Raw genomic sequence first — 22332 nt, 5'->3', positions numbered from 1 at the left:
ATTTGCGACTTTCTTTTTTATTGTTCACCTTAGCATTAGAGTGGGTATTCAAACCCCTTTAATCTAAAGATCCAACTTGCAGACAATTCTTGGCAAGTCCTTTGAGTTATATCCACCTATCCTGATGGCTGACAAGAGCTTGTGACAGAGCAGCTGAGGAACTTGCCTGGGCCCCTTGGTGGTGTGGGAAAGTTGGGGACGCAAACAAAGGAAGTAGCCCTAGTCTGGGGAAGTGAGGGAATAACAATCCCTTTTAGCACAGAGGAGCACTGAGCCGTGGTGGAAGACTTTGGATAGCTCAAACACTAAAGCCCAACACTGAGCTGTGACATTCTCTGTACTGCTATCTGTTATGCACATTGGGTGCTGCTATTGCACAGAACATTTAATTAAGCAAGTAATTAGTATAATAGGGTGATGAATGGAGAGGTGTGGTAGTACAGTCCTGTAATAGAGAAATAAAAATTATTCTTATCAAATCTTAGAAAAGCATTGAACAGCCTCTAAAAAAAAAAGATGAACTGTAGTATTTTCATACTCATACATTGCTCCTGTTTCTAAGTTACTAGTGTATTTGAGGATTTTTTTTACCGGCAGTGGGGCTTAATATATTGATTTCAGTCTAGCCCACTCTGGGTGCTGCAGTTAATTAGAGACCTCACAGTGTGAGGATGTAAGTCTGGCGCTTCAGTCTCTGCTTCCCAGAGAGAGATGGTTATCCTTGATACAGGGCAGCTGACAATTCTGTCTTTTATTAGCCAAGCCCCAGACATCTGTGGTTCCACAATCACAATCCTTGGATGCATATCTATAATGTAATCAAAGTGATAGCACATGAAGTTTCAGTGCCAGATACACTTCATTTCCACAATAGCTGTCAAGCCCCCTGCAAAATGAAAGTATTGAGAATAGTAAATTATCACCTCAGAATATGTTTGGGAAACAAAATTTGTCCAGCAAATATTTTAACGCAGATTAGCTAATGGCCCCTTTGGTGTGGATCTTTGGTATAATGGATATTAATGCTTTTTGATGTCTCATTTCCAACCCTGATGAGAAAAAGCCAATGAATCAGTGGATTAGACTCAGAGAGAACCAGTGACTGGAGATAATCACTTTCAGAGCACACACAATAGGGGCTGTGGTTTCCTCCAGCAGTGGAAAAAGAGCGTGATCCTCTTCCTCTTCAGTCTGCCTTTGTTCATATCCTTCCTTCTCATTTTCCTTCCTTAATCTCAGGATAATATCCCATCTTGTCTGCTGCCCTAAAGGTTTGCTTAATATAGCCATAAAAAGCTGCTAGTGTATTTAAAAAAAATAAATGTTTAAAGCCATGGTGGGGAGAAAGCTGTAAACAATCAGCACTGATATTTATTTAAACCTTTGTATTTAGTTTGAAGGTGAAATGAAGATTCCAAAAACACCCTCTAACCAAGAACACATATTTAGATCCTGATCCTGCGTGGCTACTGGTGTTGCCTGATAGCAGTCCCATTTCTTTGACATTGAAATAGAGCTTATTTAGCATTTGGGGCCTTTTGATACCAACTCAGCAAAGGGTAAATCTGTCTAAGGAGCAAATCTGGTCCAGAATGGTTCACTGCAGTAACATGTAACTGGAATTCAGCTTCCCAGACAGCAGGGAGGAAGCATAGAAAGCACACAGTATCATCCACAGAGCTCACATCTCTAGTCCAGAGAACAAAAGAATGCAGCTAAATCTAGATAAGCCTTAAGCTAAAGAAAGAATCTTCCTTCTGTTAGAAAGGAACGTCTGCAGAGAAAATGAACTCCATCATTTATTAGTAAATGTCTACCCCATGAGAAGTCTCTTCCCTAACATTTTTCTTTTTCAAAGTAGCAGACTCTGCAAGCCTCCAAACATCTGGCTTACGTGCATCACTGGCACTGTATCAGCCTTCAGGAGAGAAAGCAAGGCAAAGACTAACTCAGACTGCTGTGAAAACAGAAATGTAGGCAAAATGAGAGGCATGTTTAATGTGCTTTTGGGTTTGTCTCCTTTTTTCTCTTTCATTACCTGTCCAGCTCATTTCAAATAAAAGAGCATGTGAAATACAAAAAATTAAGGAGTACCTCCCACCTTGGGTGCTCTAAAAACCATCTGAACCTAAAGGACAAAGGAGAACTTTTGAAACCAGCACAATGTATGCCTGCCAATTGCCAGCAGCACTCAGATCAATACAGTCTCAATCAGAAATATTGCCTGGCAAATCCTTCTGCAGTGCTCTATGCAGTGAAATTATATCTTTCAATATTTTTTAGAAGTTTGGAAGACACTAGAAGCAAAAGTTTCCTTATAGAAAAAAAAAAAGAAAAATAAAAGAAAAAGAAAAAAAAAAGTTAGGAAACAATTTTGCTTCACAATTTGCCTCATAATTCAATCCAGAACCTGTGAAAAAATTTCAGTCTTCATTTTATGATTCGTTCTTTTTAGTTTATATTGTATCAATACGCCTTTTCAACCTTAAGGCTAGCTGTTCTAGTATCTGTAGTACTAATCAGATGCCACGGGCTGTCCTGAGTTCAGTATATCACAAAAATCTGCTTTTCCTATCAAATTAGCACTGTAATATGTGATTCCCACTGTACTTAATATATATGCTTCATAATGCCTTGATGGAAACAAATAATCAACCAATTGTCATCACTAATTCAGTGAACAGATCAAGCAGAAATCACATCTGAGGTATATTTAGGTAAAGATAAACGCAGCAAAGATGTCATAAAGCAGTTTTTTTTATACTATTAGAAAAACAAAAATACACCCCCTACTCTTTCTGGAAATACATCATAATATATGCTCTAAATATATTCAGGTGTAACTAACTGTAAGTTTATAGACATGAATAAAAGCATACCACAAGAGAAAAACTTTTCAAAATCACACCTCTGATAACTGATGTTACTTATCCTAGACAGATATGAGGCATTTGTTGCATGGCTAGAAGGATGGCACATACTGATTCAGCTCAACATATCTTCCCCTGGCTATTTATCTTATCTTACTTGTTCCCCAAAGTAAGAGCCACTGCACAAAGCTGTAAAACTGAGATAGACCATGGGTTCTTCTAGACTTTTATACACCTGACGTTGACCACTACCTTCCTTTAGGTATGATCACTGCGAGAGTTTTTTCCTAATATCTTAGACCTACTCAGAAAGATACATCAGATGCAGAGACATTCAACTCTGAAGGCTCAAAAAGTGGTAGTCATAGATATCTCTCCTGCTGTTGTATTTTTTCAGAGGTTACCCCTGAGGGCCCTTGTTTGGGTTGGGACACCAGTCTAGGCATGTGGAATTCTGAGAGAGGCCAGGCTCTGTGGGGCTATTGCTTAATGCTGGGCTTTGGCCAATGCACAGCAGGATTCTGCCTCTTCTCAAGGGAAAGCAGAGCCAATTAGAACAGAGATATTTTCAGGACCTCTGGAAAAGACGTTAGTCATATATAAAGTATGCTAATTGATTTTATTTCTTACTATGAGTCAGCTTTGCTCCATAGAAATGTGAAAAAACTTTTCAATTTTCACTTCATGTGGACATATAACACCAAAATTTATTTTGAAGTTCAGGTCAGGTTGTATTTGCGTTAATTATAGAGAAGTGAAATTATAACCACTGGGGTTTGTGTCAAACATATGCTAGTCTATGAATTGACAGACTAACATATTAGTATACTAGAATTGACCTTTTTTGCAATACTTGCATATATAATAGTGCATGTTCACTCATGGCATTAAATTGAGCAAAAAAAATGGATGAATTCCCAAGTTTCCTCATCTGTGTTTTGAATTTGTAAGAACAGGAGAATTACAAATTAGTCCAGATCTCATGAGAAATATTTTTCATCCCTGGATGGTACTGCCTATTATTTTATGGTATAATAATTGCTATGGACAAGTTTTTAAATACACAAGTTTTTAAATAAACAATACAAAACAATACAAAACAAAGCTCAGTAAACAAAAAGCTGATGTCATTTTCCAAGAGCAGTCCAATTTTTTGCACTAAGTTCAACAGTATGGGCATGATGGCACCAGTCATCTCTTAATCAAAACATGAACAAAGCACACATGGTGCAATTATCTCACTGGTGTAATAGGTTATAGTAGAAATACTTGAAACCCATAACAATTAAAAATTACTGACAATAATTCTCATTCTTTATGGTTTCCAGCAGATAGGAACAGATAAAGTAATAGCTTGTTTTAAAGAATTACTGTAGAAGAAACTACCCCAAATGGGTAACGCTTTGCCAGCTTTAGTTAATTAAGTACTGATCTAAGTTAGCATGTACTTGACATCACCTCCTGTTTCATGGACAGGTGTGTAGGATCTAGAGAAGAAAAAAAGAAAACTTATTTCAAATAATTAGAAAGAAACAAAAATGGTTGAAAAAAATGAAAGAAAGCATCAGGTGTGAAACTCCTACGCAAAACAATTTTCCTAATGTAGCGGGTTCAGTTCGAAAACCGGGCAGAAATACCAATTTAGTGTAGTGGTTTGGTCCAAAATACTCATTACTGTTTATCTTCTGTGAGATAAGAACTAGGAGAAAAGCAAAGCAGGCACCAAACTTGAAAGAATATAAAGAAGTTTATTAATAGACCTAAAAGAGAGAAAAAAAAAAAATCATACCACACCTTCAGAACTCTCCTCCTCCCCCCACCTTCCTCCCTTCTCCCACTGACAATGCAAAAAGACAACCCTTGAGATGTTCACTCTGTTTACCACTTCCATAATAACCTCGTTCAGTTCATTTAGGGAGAGAAGTCTCTCTTGCCCATGCTATGGAGAAACTATCACAACGAGCCAGCCGCCTGGGTTGGTTCTCTGCTCGCATCATGTGAAAGTACCCCTCCCACGACTTGCAGCTTTTCCCACAACTGCTTTTGAGGGTCCAATCTTGAGCTACTGGGGTACAATTTTAAGGTTGAGCCATTCAGAAACAAAAGTTCTCTTCACCCATCTCTGGGAGCATTTTCATCTCTAAGAATAGAGGCCCTCCTCCTTTCTGGGGAGCAAAAAGGGTCTTCATCATCTTCATCTCTAAGACTATCTCTGGGAGTATCTCTAGGAACAGAGGTCTTCTCTTTCCAAATTGGAGCAAGAGTCCTCATCTCCCTGTTCAAACTTCTCATCAAATTGTAGCTGCTTCAGCATTTGCTTATTCCAGCACAGGTGCTTTTGCTCACAAGTACAGTTTGAATGCTCCACCCTCATGCTTTCATGAAATTACAGCCCTCCTGGGGACAGCCCTCCCCCAGGCTTTGTCCATTCTTAAAAGTGGACCACAGAGGCGGTCAATTTTTTAAGTGGCTTAAAAAATTGTCCATATTCAAACTAGCCAGCTGATAGGTTCTGTCAGGTCATAGGGGAGCTGTAATCACCTCTTTGCAAGAACATCCCTTCCGGGACTATGCTTAGCTAACCCATGACACATAACAGTGCAGAGCAACTGACATTGCCTTTCAAAACCTGAATCAAAATAAGAAACACAGGAAATACAGCTATAGGATTGAGCTAGCTACCAGATCCTATTCACTACTCACTTATCCAGCAGCTAGCTGAGGCTCCAGTTCAGTACCAGGATCCATGCAAATGAATAGCAGTATTCTCATTGTCCTGATGACTCCTGTGGGGATACACAGAGGGGTGAGCATCCACCTATGGAGGCACAACTGCAAGATTAGAGGTTAGCTGAGGCTCTCTTGTCAGAGGACAGCATGTAATACCTTTACAGTGTCAAGGGAGGCGGACAAAGCAAGTCAACATCACCAAATGGGTCTTTGTTCCATGAAGTGGCATGGTACTAAGAGTCCATTCAAACTAAGTATTTCTTTATTTACTTACTTTGGAAGCCCTTCTCTATATATAACATGTCATCTATATTGAGTCACTGGATGCTAAGTGTTTGGCTTAGAAAAGCAAAAGAGTAGTATTTTACAGACATAAACACTTCCCAACACAGTTCAGAGTTCCTTGCGTTTTCTAATTGTAAAAAAAAAAAAAAAAAAAAAAAGAAAAAAACAACAGCATTTTTCTTCAAAATCACAGTTCACTAAACATAATTGCCCAGAAAGTAAAACACAAAATAAATCTCTTCCTTACAGTCTTTACAGTCAAGTATAATGGCGTATACCATTTTTTTCCTTTCAGCTGTACACAATTTTCAGAACAATGAGTTATTACTAGAGAAGCTGCAAGTCAATATTGATGTATCAGTCTTGGTAGCAAAAACATTCACCTTTTTTTTTAGTAGAAAGATATCCTCAGTAAAAAGTTACAGGGTGCATATGATTTTATTATTGTATTAGTTTGTATAATATATGTTGTCAGCTAAAGCACAGTTGATGCTTTCCTCATCAATCTAATAATAGATTACACCTGCACTATGGTGCAGCAAAAGTGGGGCAGCCAAAAGCTTGTAGACTATGGAATTGTCTCCACTGTAGACTATGGGGATCATTTGCTTGAGAGTTTTTCTCAAGAGCAATTCAGCTTTGTTATTCATAAAATATTTCTTAGGTAGAAAACACTGGTGTTTAGAAGCTGTTTATATCATGTTTTGAGATGTCTAAAAACTCTTCGATACATCTACTTGGAGGAGGGATTCAGCGTGATTCTTCGATATTTCATAAGTGCTCTAATAGATTAATTTCACTGAAAACCTTGACTTTCATCTTCTTTAAATATAAAAATTAATTTCTTTGAGGTATATCTCCTCCTAGATTTAAGAAATTTTGCCCCCAATTGATCAGCATGAAAAAAAAATCCCATGTTTTCATGTTTAAGTTGGTGTCTTCCAAAAAAACAAGTAAATTAAAAACTTCTGCAAGAACTGAACAACTAAAATTCCTTTTTGCCCTAGAATTTCATAGACTAGATAAGGTTCAGTCTTATGCTGCAGATCCATATAACATGTGTAATCTACTAAAATGACATTTTAAATGTCTAGACAAAGCAGGTGGATTCACAGATATTCTGTGAGTAGTGACAAGATTCAGGGATGTTATTGCACAATAGCTGTTACATATGGTTCTTGTGAGGTATGTTAATGCTCAACCCAGAATGGTAATTCCTGTTAATGAAAAACCTAGACTCTTTATTATATCATCACAGAGACCATAAATTCTAATACTGAAATCACAACGGATTTTTTTTCAGGGGTTACTTGAGAGTGGTTTGAACCTAAGTCTGAAAATATTCAAGGTACACTTGAGATCTCCATAGCATAAAATTTAATCTTTTGTCCTTGTTTACTTCTTTGCATTCAGTATGCACCTTTTGGTAGTTTCAGGCTTCAAGGCATGAATGTGGAACTTCTTTTTTATTGGAAGGCTGAATGCATCTTTCAGACACGTTTGACACGCAACACATTAATGCCTACATTCCAATTAACCAATCATTAATGTGCTAGAGGGTCTTGTGGCTAAGGGCTGTGTTTGAAGTCAGGGATGCAATCCAAGTCCCCAGGCTGTGTATTTATTACTCCATCTGTGAAAAAACCCAAAACATTTCTGCAAAGCAGTTATTTTTCAAGCTAAATAAGTTGGCCAGTTATACCAAAGTTGTAAAACCAACCCAACACCCAAACCTGTTGCGAACTTCAGAGCTCTTCACTGAATTTTATTCTTTTTTTTTTTTTTTCTTTAGTTTGGGGCTTAGTGAAGAAAATTCTGGACCAGCACTTTCATGCCCAAGCATTTGAAGCTAGAGTTTGTACAGGGATTGTGCATGTGAATTTGCTAACCGTCCTGTTAAAGGTGCAGCCCACTCTTCCCACATTATTCAACACGTTTTACATTTTTCAGTTCCACATTCCTACTGGCCAAAACTGCATGAAAAAACAGAGGTACAAACTAGTTTTCTCAGATTTTCAGGCTTGCAAACAGTGGAATTTATTTCTGAATTTGGCTGTATCTCCAACTCCATGCCTAAGCCATTATAACAGCTGTAGAAATTAAAAAAACATGTAAGAACCTTTTCAAAAATAAATTTCTTTCTTTTTTTTTCATATTGATATTTGAGACTCATCTCAGTGAGTAGGTTGGTATGATTCAAGATACTGTAATTTATTGCCGTAACTGGATTTCCTCTGGTCTATGAAATACAGAGAAGATTATATTGCAAAAGCAAAGGCAGGAGCTTCCAAGCTCAGACCACAGTAAAATCTTCTCATTTTTTAGAACAGATCAAGAAGCTCACAGCTGTTAAAAAAAGAATTTTCCATCATGGTTTCAGCTAGTCACCTTTTCAAGAGTGTTATAGTCCTACAAGCATTTTTAAGAGATCTAAATTTAAAAGAAAAGAAAAATAGATACCTAGTCTTCTGATGGATCTTTGAAAAGTAAAGGAAAATTTGTATATAGCATTAATTTAGTAAATGTATTTACTCCTGAAAAAAGAAAGATCTCTAGTTTCAGAGCTCATTTAAAAAATTACCAACTTTTCATGCTAAAACTTAAAGGTTTCAGTAAAATATATCTGCTTCTTTGAATATTTCAACAGGAAGAAACACTTAAATAGCAATTAGGACTTTGAAATTTAGCAGAGGAGAGACATGAAAATTGAGGGCTTTTTATAACCCTTGATATTCTGAATTAAGTCTGTCTGAATTGAGTCCCTCTTTAAAGTACAATGTGGAAAACATAATTTGAGGACAGAAACGGGTCTTCAAAATTAATTTGTCACAAAATAAATCTTTTTCTTTTTATCTCATATTCTGAATATAGATTACACATAAACAGATATCAGAGAATGAATTTTAACATTGCTGTGTCAGACCAGTCTAAACTTAATAAAATTTTCTAAATTTTTAAGACATTTCTGTTTAATCACAATGACCTAAATACCATCAGATAGTTCAGTGTCACAGAAACCATAATGACATGAAAGTTACTTGAACTAGAGAACAACACTTCTCATTCTTAAACAAAACCTGAATTATAATCATCACTCCTAACTACAGTGGGAGAAAATTCATGTGAGAAAGACCTGGAATCAGGATTTCCTTTTAAGTGCCAAAACAATTTGTACAGGGCTGCTCCTAAAATACACAGTTTAGGATCTTGATCAATGTACTTCCAACAAAGAATAGAACTCTCAAGTCACAATATCAACATAATCTGTTTTTTGGGAACCAAATTACAGAGAAATTGGAACATGATTATTGTCTGGCTATCCATTCCTGCTAGGTAGAAGAAAAAGGAAATAAAACATATGAGTATTATTATAGCCAAGACATGTTTTCTGTTAATGTTGTGGTTTTTTCTTTCTCCTATCAAAACAGACTGAAATAGCTCTGTAATGAAAATATCCTCACAGAAGTTTTAGAAAAAGCCAAAAACATTGATCATGAATAATTCAAATTTGATTAGAATTTATTTGTATCACGGTGTAAGACAGAACATTGGGAAACATATACTTATGTTGAAGTAATATTTTTTTTTTACCCTGTGAAGAAAAGCTGCTGTTTCTAGGCATCAGTATGCCTCTAAACCAGAGTTTTTTTCTGGGTTTCATCTTACAGATTAGTCGAGATCAGTAAGGTCACAGAAGAGAATTCTAGGAAAGTAACAGAGTGTATGCAAGAGCCAAAAGAGTCAAGATGATTGTTGAGTAATCCAGAAAAAAAAGAAAGACTCCAGGAAAATTACCACAGTAATCCCATATAATATAAAATAAGCATGTCAAGAGCCAGGGCCAATAAGGCCAAGAATTCATTAAATTATGTTCTGCCAAGACATGCTTATGAAATAGCACTGCAGGGTGAAGCAGGACAAGCTGAGACCAGATGGGATTGTCAATAGTTTGTGTTTACCCTTGAGTAAAACAAGGCAGTGAATCTATTCAATGGTATATGAAATAGTAATTTATAATGAAGTTTCTTAGCCAATGAACAACTGAAGATCAGAATTATCTTTGAGTTCAGATGGACTGAAATATTACTTTTTGAAATTGGACTGAAACCCAGCTGAACTTTATGTGCGTGTGTAACTGTCAGTGGACTTCAGAAATATTGCTTCTTAGTCACATCAAGAAAAAAATACTATTTTTAAGAATGCAATTCAAAAATCCTGGCTAAATGATGGGGAAATCAGCAAAGGAAAGGAAGACCTGATTCTTAATCCATCACCAAGTTCTGTCATGGAAAAGGACCCTCCTTCTCTTTACCTATCTCCAAAATGCTGCTGTAAACCTTCTTATTCATTTGGTGTACCAACACAGGATTCTCTACCACATAGATCGAAAGTCAAGACTTGCCTAACTGAGAATATTCAAACTGTCATAAATAGATTTACAACTTCTTTCAAATCTTCTTCCAGAGTGAATTAATGTCCTGGTTTCAGCTGGGATAGAGTTCATTTCTTCTCAGTGGCTGGTACATTGTTGTGTTTCGGATTCAGAATGGTAATAATGTAGATAACACCAATGTTTTAGGTTTTGTTAAGTCATATTTAGCCTAAATCAAGGATTATATATATATTTGTTTGTTTGATTGATTGAATGATTGTGTGTGTGTGTGTGTCTCATGCTCAGTCAGTTAGGAGTACACAAAAGGAAAACTCTGAAGGAGAATAGCCAGGACAGGTGGCCCAAACGTCATATTCATTATGTAAATTAGAGGTGCTACTCAGAAGGGAGGCAGATCTGGGTTCAAGAACCGGAGTCATGCATCGGTCAGAGGGTGGTGAGAAATTGTATTGTGCATCACTTTTTTTGGGGTTTATTCTTTCACTTTTTATCATCATTATAATTTATATTTACTATCATTATTATATTCTATTTTGTTTTCGATTATCAAACTTTTCTTATCTCAACCCACAAGTTTTCCTTTTGATTTTTCTTCCTATTCCACTGTGGTGGAGAGCAGAGGTGAACTTGAACAAGCAGCTGTGTGGTGCTTATTTGCCAGCTGGGCTTAAACCATAAGACCTACCCCTTGCAAGGTGTATTAATATTTATCTACCTCTCTTGGATGTTGTGGGAGTTAAATAATTAAGTATCAGTAAGGTACTTTGAGATTATCACACAAAATATGATGTTTGAGTACCAGATATTATTCACCATTATGATTCATCCCATGCCTTTATTATCCCATGTTACAGACTCTCTAAAATTAGCATCTGAGTGTTCTTCAGGAGTTACTGGAGTTTGTAACCAGTGACTCAAACATTCCACCCTTGTGTCTTGCAAGTTGTCGTTGCCTTCGTGTCAACCGAACAGCAGAAAAAAAATCTTTTTGTAAATGATCCTCTCCCATCTTATTTTTAATTCTTTGAAAACAAAAATTCCTTCACACACAGGCACTAAGATCTTTCAATTCTTGAATATAAACAATAGTATGCAAAAACCATATTTATGACAAAACAAAGATGTAGAGGTTTGTAAACCCATATACACTACTAACTTTGTGAAAATCATCCAAGAAAGCTCCAGTAGTTTGTCAAACCACAGCATCACAGCTGGTTCAGATGGAAAACAGTAAACGTATGGACAGTCATGTTCATTGTATGTGTTTTCCATTATGCCTACTTCTACAAGTATTTGTCCATTTGCTTGCTGCAATTATTTGACATGAGAGCTACCTAGAACTGTACCACCACCAAAGGCACAAGACGTGCTGTAAAGAACAATTAGGTTTTTTTGTACAAATCACACTTATGGTCATATATAGCAGTTTTCCCATTTTTGTCCTGGAAGTCTACTAATTTTAGGTCAAGAAGTTCTTTTATTTCTGAAGCTCTACTGACTTTCTTATTGATTCATTCCTTGTTAGGGGGGAGAGAAAAATATTAAAACCCCCAACAAATTCCACGTTATAGAAGGATGTATTTAAACTACTGCAATGCAGGAAAAAATCAAATTTTCGTAAGAACCATAACAGAGGGGTTTAAGTTATCTTTCTTGTCTGGTGTCTCATCTGAATTATGTCAAGGATGGCATTTTTCTGACCTTCAAGGGTATGCTATACATCTATAGAGATGAGAAAAATTTTTCATTAGGTCATTTATTTGATTTGACATATCTAATTAAAATATATTTTATGAAATAACTACATTTATGAGCTTGATAAAGAAAAAATTTTAAAAACCAACATGCTTTAGTTTAAATCCTCAGAGGGAAGATAGCTGAAAGTTCTGATGAGAGTAGCAAAAGTGCCTGTAAAAGTAATAGGAAAGAGATTTTACCTTTATGACAGCATTGTAAAAGCATTGAAACAGTAAAACCTAAACATATCAAACATTGCAATGCCTTTAGAGAGTCATTTTATCAGGAAAATAAGAGACAGTATCAACACGTCTCCAAATTTCCTCCTGTTGCGAAGCATCCTCCTTTAATACCATGTATATGTAGATTTCCAGGTCTGTCATAACACAAAAAATGAACATTTTATTAACAGCAGCTTTGTTCTGCCTTTTGCTAGACCTAAAAGTAGAAAGTCTGTAGTGAGCAATCAACCTCTTACCAATACTTCTGCCAGAGGTCATTGGCAAGAATTGCTGCGAAAACCATTTAATGTTCACAAAAGTCATAAAACTCCCATTGTGCTTGAAGCTGACCGTGTTCTATTTGAATAACCTTAGACGACATATTGAATTTTATGACCTGTAGATTTGATTGGATATAATGAGTCAAGCAATTCCTGAACCAGAAAAAAACCCAGCGAGTTTACTAGAAATTTGATTTTCTTATTATTGTTCAAAGCAGTAATCATATGAAGAACCAGAAATGTAGCAGAAAACTTCAGGTTTGGAAAACATATAGGAACTTGTGTATAATACCACTATTCCTGAAATAATCACATGCCCAGATTGTGTTATTTCCTGTGATCATGTCTAGTTAGATACTTTGCAGACATTTCTACGTATAGCAATAAGATTTGCCATAGCCGAGGGAAATGCACAGTTTGGCAACTATGAGTAGATATTTAGCTCTATACTGGTGGGAACTATATTCCTCATGAATCTCAGTTCTGTATTTTAAAGCTCCAAATCCAAAGTGTTGACTTAAAAATATTGCTATCCCCACTTAATATTCAGAGATTGGTTTTGCTTTGTCTCATTTGCAATAGAAATATTGTGGCTTAGAAGGATCTTGGATTCTAACAGTTTTAAGTCTTTTAAAGGGATTTTGTTAAAGCTGCTGCAAGTGATAAAATGTCTGGTTTACCATTTTTATTGAACATTTCATGAACACCCACATTACTCAGGCAAGCTAATTTATGTTCTTGGCAGAACTCAACATATATTTTGGAATACATTTTTGCACATCCCACTTTAACTGGGTTTATGAGCAGATATTTACAGTAAAGTGCTTCCTGTTCCACAAAGGCACAGGTGGAGAATTATTGGCATTGGAGGACACCACCTAAAAAGTGCAAGACACAGGTGTTTCTTCCATTACTCAGAGCATACATGCAAATAAGGTTACCATAAAAGTATGTCTATACATTAGAGGTGCAGGAAACCATCAGTTCTTTCTTCCATACCTAAATACATAAAACACTGCTTGCCAAAACTAAGCTTTTGTACTTTTTTGCATAAATCTGATGACTAACTTTTTAGTAAACCAATGTTTTCTTGAATAGTAAAGAAATACAAAGAGTAAAATAGATAAGGAAAAGTTGAAAGTAACAGAAATTAGATAAAAAACAAGAAGCATCCCATAAACATTATATGAATTTATAATAAAATCAATAACTTTGCAGTAATTTACTACAAGACTAACACTTAATATGACATTGTTACAAAATTAGGCCAGATCTCTGTAAAATTCTCTGGTTTATCCATTTTTGTGAACAATAATCCTTCCAGCGCTGCCACATTAGGGATTTCAGTTTTCCAGCACTGAATTCACTGAATAAAAAGTTGTTTTCACTTGAAGAGAATTAATTTCTTTAGTGTTGGAGAGGTATGGAATATTCATATTTTTAATGGTTTAAAGTCCTTGGAAAAACAGTTAGAGCTATAGAAGTAAATAACATCAGGAGAGGGGAAGATTTTCCTAGTGTTTATACAATCTCAGTGGATTTTAATTTCAAACTCCAGATTATTTAAAGTGAAATAATGAAAAATAGTTCCAAATCACAGATATTTTGCTGAACTAGCTTAGATTACAAATGAATTTGACTCCTGATAATTTATGTGCATAAAATTATACATGGTCAGAAGCAGCAGTATTCACATTAGAAACCTCCATTCCATTCCCCTTACCCCAAAATGTCTGAAAGTGTGTTTACCAGAAGTTACACTTCATTAAATTATATTTTAGTGTCCAAGATTATGCAGCCTCTAGCCTTTTTTATGAAAGAACTGAAAACGAGGACAAACTACCCCACCTAATAGATGTTTGCATTTTTGTATCCAAAAAGGACTATAATTGAATTCATATAAACTTTGGGAAGAGTAACTGCAGACATAGAGTTTGAACATGTGCTTACATCTTAAGAAAGTGCTCTCTGACACTTTGTGGGGAATATTCTGGAAATGTCAGCTCACTGGTCAAGAGATACATCAAAGAAATATAATTTTAACAACTTTGTTGGTATATTATTAGCAGGCTTAATACATTCTCCTAGAGGCTTTTCCTACAGGCTTTTCTATAATTTCACTTTAGGTAAAATATGTTCATGTATAATTCCTCTGCATAATTCTGGTTCATCACCCCTCCAAGACAAGACAACTCAATAATTAAATATTGATATTGCCTAACTTACAGGGTCTTTTCATCCCAGCCCTGTGTCAACACCAGAGGTCATTCTTAAGTTTTTTCTATGCCTCAATGAATATTTAATTGACTAATAAAATACAATAACTTCAGTGGGCAAGAGTGACAGCACAAGACCCTCTCAGCCAAAAAAAACCCGTTTGGTGTTTAGAACAGTTCCATTGTAGGCAGGAGATGGGAGAAAAATGGCAAATGTTCCAGAGTCCAGCTTCAACTTTCACACAGGTTGATCTGAACACTGAATTGCTGATAAACCAAGTAGCTCAAATGGCGTAGGCAGAACTCTGAGACAAAAAGCTGTAATAGATGCTGGGAGAGATTGATGCTCACCAAAATAAAGCCTATATGATCTTCCATGCCTGAGTGTTCAAGAGAGATGTCTTTTACACTAACACTTCTTTAGCTGTGCCCTTTCCAACATTTCCTTTGCCTCTTTTCACAGTTGCATTGGGCAGCAGACACAGGAACAAGAATAACCTGCTCTTGCAGTGCCGTTCTACCAGTTTTCCAGCATTCAGACATCTCTTGCATTACCAGTCATATGCAGATGAATGCAAACATTAATTCTCCAAGAAAGTTTGGGTTCTCCAGATACATTCTCCAGATACATACAACTTCCCTTCTCTAATGATTTTATTACTTCTAATTATTTTTTTATTCTTGCAAACTTTAATTTTTTTTAAATCACAGATGGGTTCAGCTCCTCCCTATGACCTGTAATTGACAACACTGTTTTCCAGATTTGTGATGAGGATTTTAAAATTAGGCTTTAACTAATTCAGGTCCTATCATTCCCCATCAGAAACACAATATTTTGCCAGCTCTCATTAATTTTTTATTTAAGTCAGACTGAAAAGCATGTTCTAATATTTGTATTCAGGCAGATCTAAAGCAGTTTTCAGATTAAGAGTTCATCATCCTTTGCCAAGGCATTACAGAAATCCAGCCCTACTCACTGTGTTGCTTTCATGCCCTAACTTAGTACTTACATAGAAAGGGGAGGTAGACTTCTAAGTTTTAATTTGTATAATCAATGTCAGTGACATAAAGACTTGATATTTTTTCTTATTCTACTGGCAATAAATCACTTTCCTCATTAAAATAAGAATTTCTATACATTTCAGGAAATTCACCAGCATCCCATATAAGTCTAAACAATGAATTCTTTCTGATATTAGAATTTTTTATAAAAACATTCTAAAAATACCCAGCTTCCTCTAAACATGTTTATCAGCCTATAATATGAAAGGATAAGGTGAAGGGCTTTTAGTAAAGCAAAAATGAAGCTGCTCATAAAGTCTCTTGTTAAATGGTTGTGGAAGATTTTCCTGTAAATTCTTCTTCATTAAATATGAATTATAGCTCTTTAAATTACGATGGTTTGAAAATCAGACAGGCTTAGCTTTACTCTACTGCTGCATATCCACAGGCAATATAAATCTATTGTAAAGTTAATTTAAAAAGTTAACTTGGCAAAGCAGATCTGTGATGACTTGATCCTATGCTATGGAATTAAAAGCATGTTGCACTGAATCCAGGAAATACTCTTTCCCAGAATACCTGGAAAATATATTTTTGTCTAGTTTGAAGCATCTGGGTATAAGAGCCATTAATCACAAATAGCTGGGCATTGGTCTGACCTGCTCTGCTTCTCCTTTTGATCTGTTGACACTATTTATGGTCTCCCAAGAGAAAAACTTTTGAAAGGGCGCAGCCCAAAGAAGTAGAAGCTCACCATTTCCAGGGCAGATTATTATATTATGGGAACATACTAGAAAAGGCAGGGCTGCTGGTAGTCTGCAATAATATCCTGATGTAATTCAAAACCTACAAGGCACTCAGCACCCTACACAGGGTATTTTTCCTAAGACCTGCCACAAAATTGGGACCCTAGACACTAACATGATTTATAACTCTCACGAAAAGACATCATACACCAAACTGCTGGTAAATATTTATTTTTCAGTGGTAACTGTCACAACAAATAAGTCTGATGTATTAAACCAGGTTTTTAGACACTGGGCACCTACATTACTATCAGTTTTCATGTCAAATACATGTGCCTCATTAATGCTGCATTTCAGCATAATTCATAGTATAGTACTTGGTCATGGTTTTCCTGAACTGCATTGCATATAAAGAGGCATCATTAAAGAACACTTTTAGATTTTTTTTGCACTTTCCAACACTCAGAAGATAAATCCGTTAGACAAGCCTATCATTTTCCAATTTTTCCTGGGTCAAAGTGAAAATGATTCATATGCCAATCATTTCATCTTGGGACCTATAACACAATAACATATTATCAAACATGACATCAAAGTTGATGGGAGAAAAAACATCCTGCTATATTGACATTATTATTTTAAACATTCCTTACTCCCAGCAAAGTGGAATAAAGTGATTTATTTTCCATTTGCCTGTAAAAGGGAAATTGACTTTTGAGGCACAGTGTACTAAAAAGTAATATCTCTTTCTAGGTGTATGTCAACTTAAATGTCAAAAAAATACCATTCTTTTCTTGGTTTATTTATGCTAACAGTTACCTGAGTTTTAGCAAAGAATAGAATATTCTGGTAAGTGATCTACTTTGTTTAATAACAAAAGATTTTTTTCTTCACTTAAACATTTTTCATTCTATTTTGAATGGGTAGAATTAAATGCAAATTTCTGTCCACATTTTCAGGAGACTCTGTTTAGAAAATGAAAATATGTCCTACAGTGTTCAACTCTGTATAACACAATAGCAGAAAGGCATTGGTGGGAAGTTATGCAAAAAAACTCTACAGTAATAAACTCCAACACAGCTGATTTATCAGGAGTTATTAAAACATCTTTACATACACATTTTTGAGAAACAATGAGGAAAGGAAGGAATGAAACCTCCTAATTTTAAGTCTTCTCCAGGAGGACATATTCAAATATAATATATATGAAGAATGAAATAAAAGAGAAATTACAGACTACATTACTGAGGATATCTCTTCAGACTGATATGTTCACAGAATTTCCCGTCAAAAATGGAGTCAGTATCACCTGAGTGATATACTAGTGACCAGATATTTAGGACTGAGCAATTGGAACTATTTGGGATCAAAATAAATATTTAAAACCAGACTGTACACAGCCGAGGATCAAAAGTTTGTTCTGTAGTTCCTGTGTAACTCTGAAATTCCTCTCTTCTTAGCCTGCCTTTCTGATGATTTCCAGCTCATGTCACTAATTCTTTTCTCTTCAGGCTTTTGAAAATGAGAGTTTGAAGAACAGAGCAATCATGAAAGGGAGAAAGAAATATAGGTTTCTTTCAGTTGTCTGGAATATTGATTCCATATTGGATTTTACTATCACACTCTAGTTCTCTTTGAGGTACTCATTTCATTCTATATTTAAATTAGAAGAAGGGCACTGAGAATAAACATAATGCAGGTGAAATCATATTCAGTAAAATTCAGAGACTTATTATTTAACTGTGGGAGAAACAAAATTTTTTCCTGAAACTCGTATTAATATGTTTGTGAAAACGGAAATGTGAAAGAGTAATGTGTAGTCTTACACTACTAGTAAAACAAACTAAATTTCCTCAGGCTAGCAATAATTTACATAGATTAGCTTGACAAACAATTGATTAGAAGACCTGTGAGGTTTTTTCTTCCTTTAACATTTATGTTTAACTTCTATTATTAGCATTATGTATTGCCAAAATCTCAGCTGAGATGCTTGGTTGAAATGACTCTCAGCTGAGTTATTTTAAAAGCAGCTGAGAGCCACTCTGCAGAAGGACACACAGATTTATTTTATGAACAGAGTATTATATGCAACACAATGTCAAATTACCTACCAAGCCAAGCACAATGTCCTTGCTCCCACAGTGCTCAGGAACTGCTGTTTAGGATAAAGGGACTAGCTCATGCCAGAAAACCAAGCATTACTCTCCTCTGTACTAGGAGACAAAATTTCCTAACAGTTCTTAAGAAAATTAACTGTTTCTAAGTCATGAGATGTGAGTATTCATATCTCAGGACCTGGTCCAGAAAAGCTCTTAAGCATAAGCTTAACTTTTCCCATGCTTTTAAGTGATTTGTTGGATTTGGGCCCTGAAACACATAACTACAAATATTAGTCATCTGATGAAAGCAGCAATTCTAATTGCTGTATTAGTCAATGTTTTCTATTTTTGTGAAGGGTGCAGCAAGAAATTTCTATCAGTCATGCAAATATGGGCCTTTTGTGGTTATTTTGGGGAGGTTTCAGTTATTTTTTAGCGTCAAAATTAACAAAAAAATGTTTTCATCTTCAAAGCAATCAATTAATACTCATTAATTGCTTGAACACCATTAATAAATTCCTATTATTCTAGCCTACTATCAAGGTGTAAACTTTAATCTCTGAATTATTTACTTTATCACAGTAGCGAGATAATGGCGTACCAATATGGAACAAGAGTTCTACTTAAGTGAGAAACCTCAGAAATACACATAACCTTAGTGGGATCTTAAAATATAGAGACATAAAGATTCTCAATGCCAGAAATAAAAGCAAATGAGCAGATCTTGTACTATGCGTATGAAAGATGAAATTAAATTTAAAGTACTTCCTCAATAGTACTGCAGTTGAAAGGAACACTTTACTTACGTAAATTGTTTGTATTTATACATTGCTACATACTGTACACTTAGGTGTATCTTTTCCTATATATTTCATTTTACTCTCTAGTTCACTACAAGAAAACTGACTGCACATCATGTATTTAAAATATATGTCTGTACTTCTGCTATGTAGAACATTATGTTTAACATTGTCAGGGACACTGACTCCAGAGAACAATCAGAATTAGGCATGTTTTCTGTACTACCTTATAAAGATGAAGTTAGTCAGCAGGTACAGAAGCTTCTATTTTAATCTATTCTATTTTAACCTAACTTTCTATCAAACATGCTAAAAACACATTACTTACTTTCTTAATGATTGCCTAAATCTTGGAATGACATTTCAAAGCCAGGCACACTCTTTTCTGATTGAAATGTTTTTGTACCCAATATGTCTTTCTCCCTCCTGCTGCTTCTCATTGCACTCCAGGGTCTTGCCTCATTTTACTTCTGAATTGTATTGCATAGGAATAATCTGTATAGCTACATAGTGATTTTCAGGTTTCCTCAATCAGATGAGCTAATTCCAGAAAGCAGAAGAGACTACAGAAGATGCTGTGTCTCACTTCTGCAGCTCTATATGCTCCTAAAGGCATTCTTCTATGTACTGAGCAAGTTGGCCTCTGTCTATAAGTTACTGTGAAAAGTATTTTAACTGAGTTTTCCCTCCAGACAGAACAGTAATCTGCATGCTGGGAATCCTTGAACATTTATTTCTGCATCCTGGAATTGATTTGATATTAAGAAATTTATTTATTTTGCTCATTTGAAATGTAACAAGAGAAATCAACCCAGGATCTGAGAGAGATCAAAGACGAACATACTCCTAGAGGTTATTTTGTCATGTCTAAACTCTTAATTTTAACACCCAATGAGCTGTTACATTTTCTTTTCTTTAACATTATTTATATTTCTTCTCCATCACATTATAGTAAAATATGTCCTAAGGGCAACCATTCTCTAAGATCTGAGGACTCAGTCTGCTATGCCACTCCTTCTCTATAACCTCCAGTGAATACACGGCATGATGGGAGCCTGAATAATGAGTGAGGACAGCAAATATAGGCCACAACACTGTTAAATCCCTTTTAATTGTATGGCTCAGAAAATAACTAGACTGTAATCTATTCGACATTGTATTAAAGTCCTGCATCAAGTGTATACTTCCAGGCTTGGAATAGAGTAATTCAGAAATAAAAATCACACAGTTCATTGAGGGAGCCAAAGAGGGATGTGCAGTACTGTGAAAATCATATATATGCATAAATAAACATATGTACATATATACATATATACATATATGTGTATATAAACGCACATAACCTAAATATGCATATATATATATATATATATATACACACACACACACACATATATTTACGTTTTTAGATATGAATGCAGGACTGGGGCAGTTGCACTGTCAAGTGAGAAATAAAATCTTCATGTTTAGAGGAAGACAGTTTGCAGGAGACTACTTTTAGGAGCCATAAGTACATCTTCAGTCTGCTCTTTCTTTTTGCCTTCTAGGGAATCTCTATGTCCAACTTAAAGGAGCAGGAAAAATGAGTCATAGAACAAGCTTTCCTTAGAGATGCAGGGATATTTTAGAATAAGGGTATGCTGATACCTCATCTGGAAAATAGTCTGAGGAGAAGGCTGGAAGACACAAATGGAAGCAAAGTTATATGAAAAGCAATAGCCCACAGGAGAATATTACTTTCCTGTTGTGCTCTTGAAACTACAGAGGAGGAAATAGGTTCTTAAAAGTCCTCAAAAATCTCATGAAAGACAGAATGCCTCATGTCTCACAAAAGATTGCACAAAAGACAGAATGACCCTGTGGTTCACGCAGTGAGGTCTGAGGTAAATCTGCCGCTGTCTGTTCGTGTCTTCTACAGTCAACAAGTACAGAGAGGGGTGAGTATAAAACCAAACAGGTTTCTAAACAAAAGAGAAAGACAGAGGTGAAGTTTGTTTTTCTCCACATGATGTTGTTGACATACCATGTGCCACACTTTAAAGAAATTGTTCCTGGTGCCAAATGTTTTCCTTCTTACAAAATAAAAATTAATCCTAGCAGACTGTTTTCTTCTCAGTTTTCTTTCTCAAATCTGTAATGTTTACAGACAAGTCAACACAATGATCACTTCCCATAAAAATGGGAGATTTGTGTACTCTTCTTCATTACTCCAATTACCCAGCTGGGATCTTTGCTGGGATCTTTCAGCAGTCATCGGGTATATACTTTGTGGGTCCTTTTTTCTTATGCAATCATCTCGTTTTGGAGCATACACTGAAAGACATGGCTAATTTGATCTCAGCCCATAATCACACTTCAAATATATTCTTTAACTATATTACTTCAAACATCAAGTTGTCTTGATCACTCTGTATAAACATTGACAAGATATTAGATTTTGGGAATATTTGTATTTTTTTATTATGTTTTCCAGTGGGATTGATGAAGGTTAATGTATTAAAGTAAATTTTATGTAGATGTTCCTAGTATGTCATTTTCACAAATATTTTTTCCAGCAATCTCATATAGAAAATATTGCAATAATCAGGTAAGGGGTATTAAAACAACCAAGTTTTTTAAATACCTGATGAAAAGCCATAAGGATACTTCTTGCTTCATTTTCCCAGAATCTGTTCCATAAACATGGTTTTGTGGCTACAAAGCTCTCCACAGGATCTGGAGTCTAGCATGTCTTCAGGAATGGAAAATATTTTGTAATCACAAGCCATTTCATTCACGTCAAGGCTATCCTTTTCACCAGAAATCGACAGGTAAAATAATAATGTTATAATTTAAGTTTTTTAAGTGACACCATGTCATCTCTTTAAAAATATTTGAATGAAACTTGTGGCTAAAGACACTAAATAAGAGTTACACTGTCAATTAAAATGTTTTTAACACGTTTTAAGTGGT

The sequence above is a fragment of the Coloeus monedula genome, assembly GCF_965178545.1.
Source record: "Coloeus monedula genome assembly, chromosome: Z".
Lineage (NCBI taxonomy): Eukaryota > Metazoa > Chordata > Aves > Passeriformes > Corvidae > Coloeus > Coloeus monedula.
The sequence above is the reverse complement of the archived record's forward strand: the minus strand, read 5'-3'. Positions refer to the sequence as shown.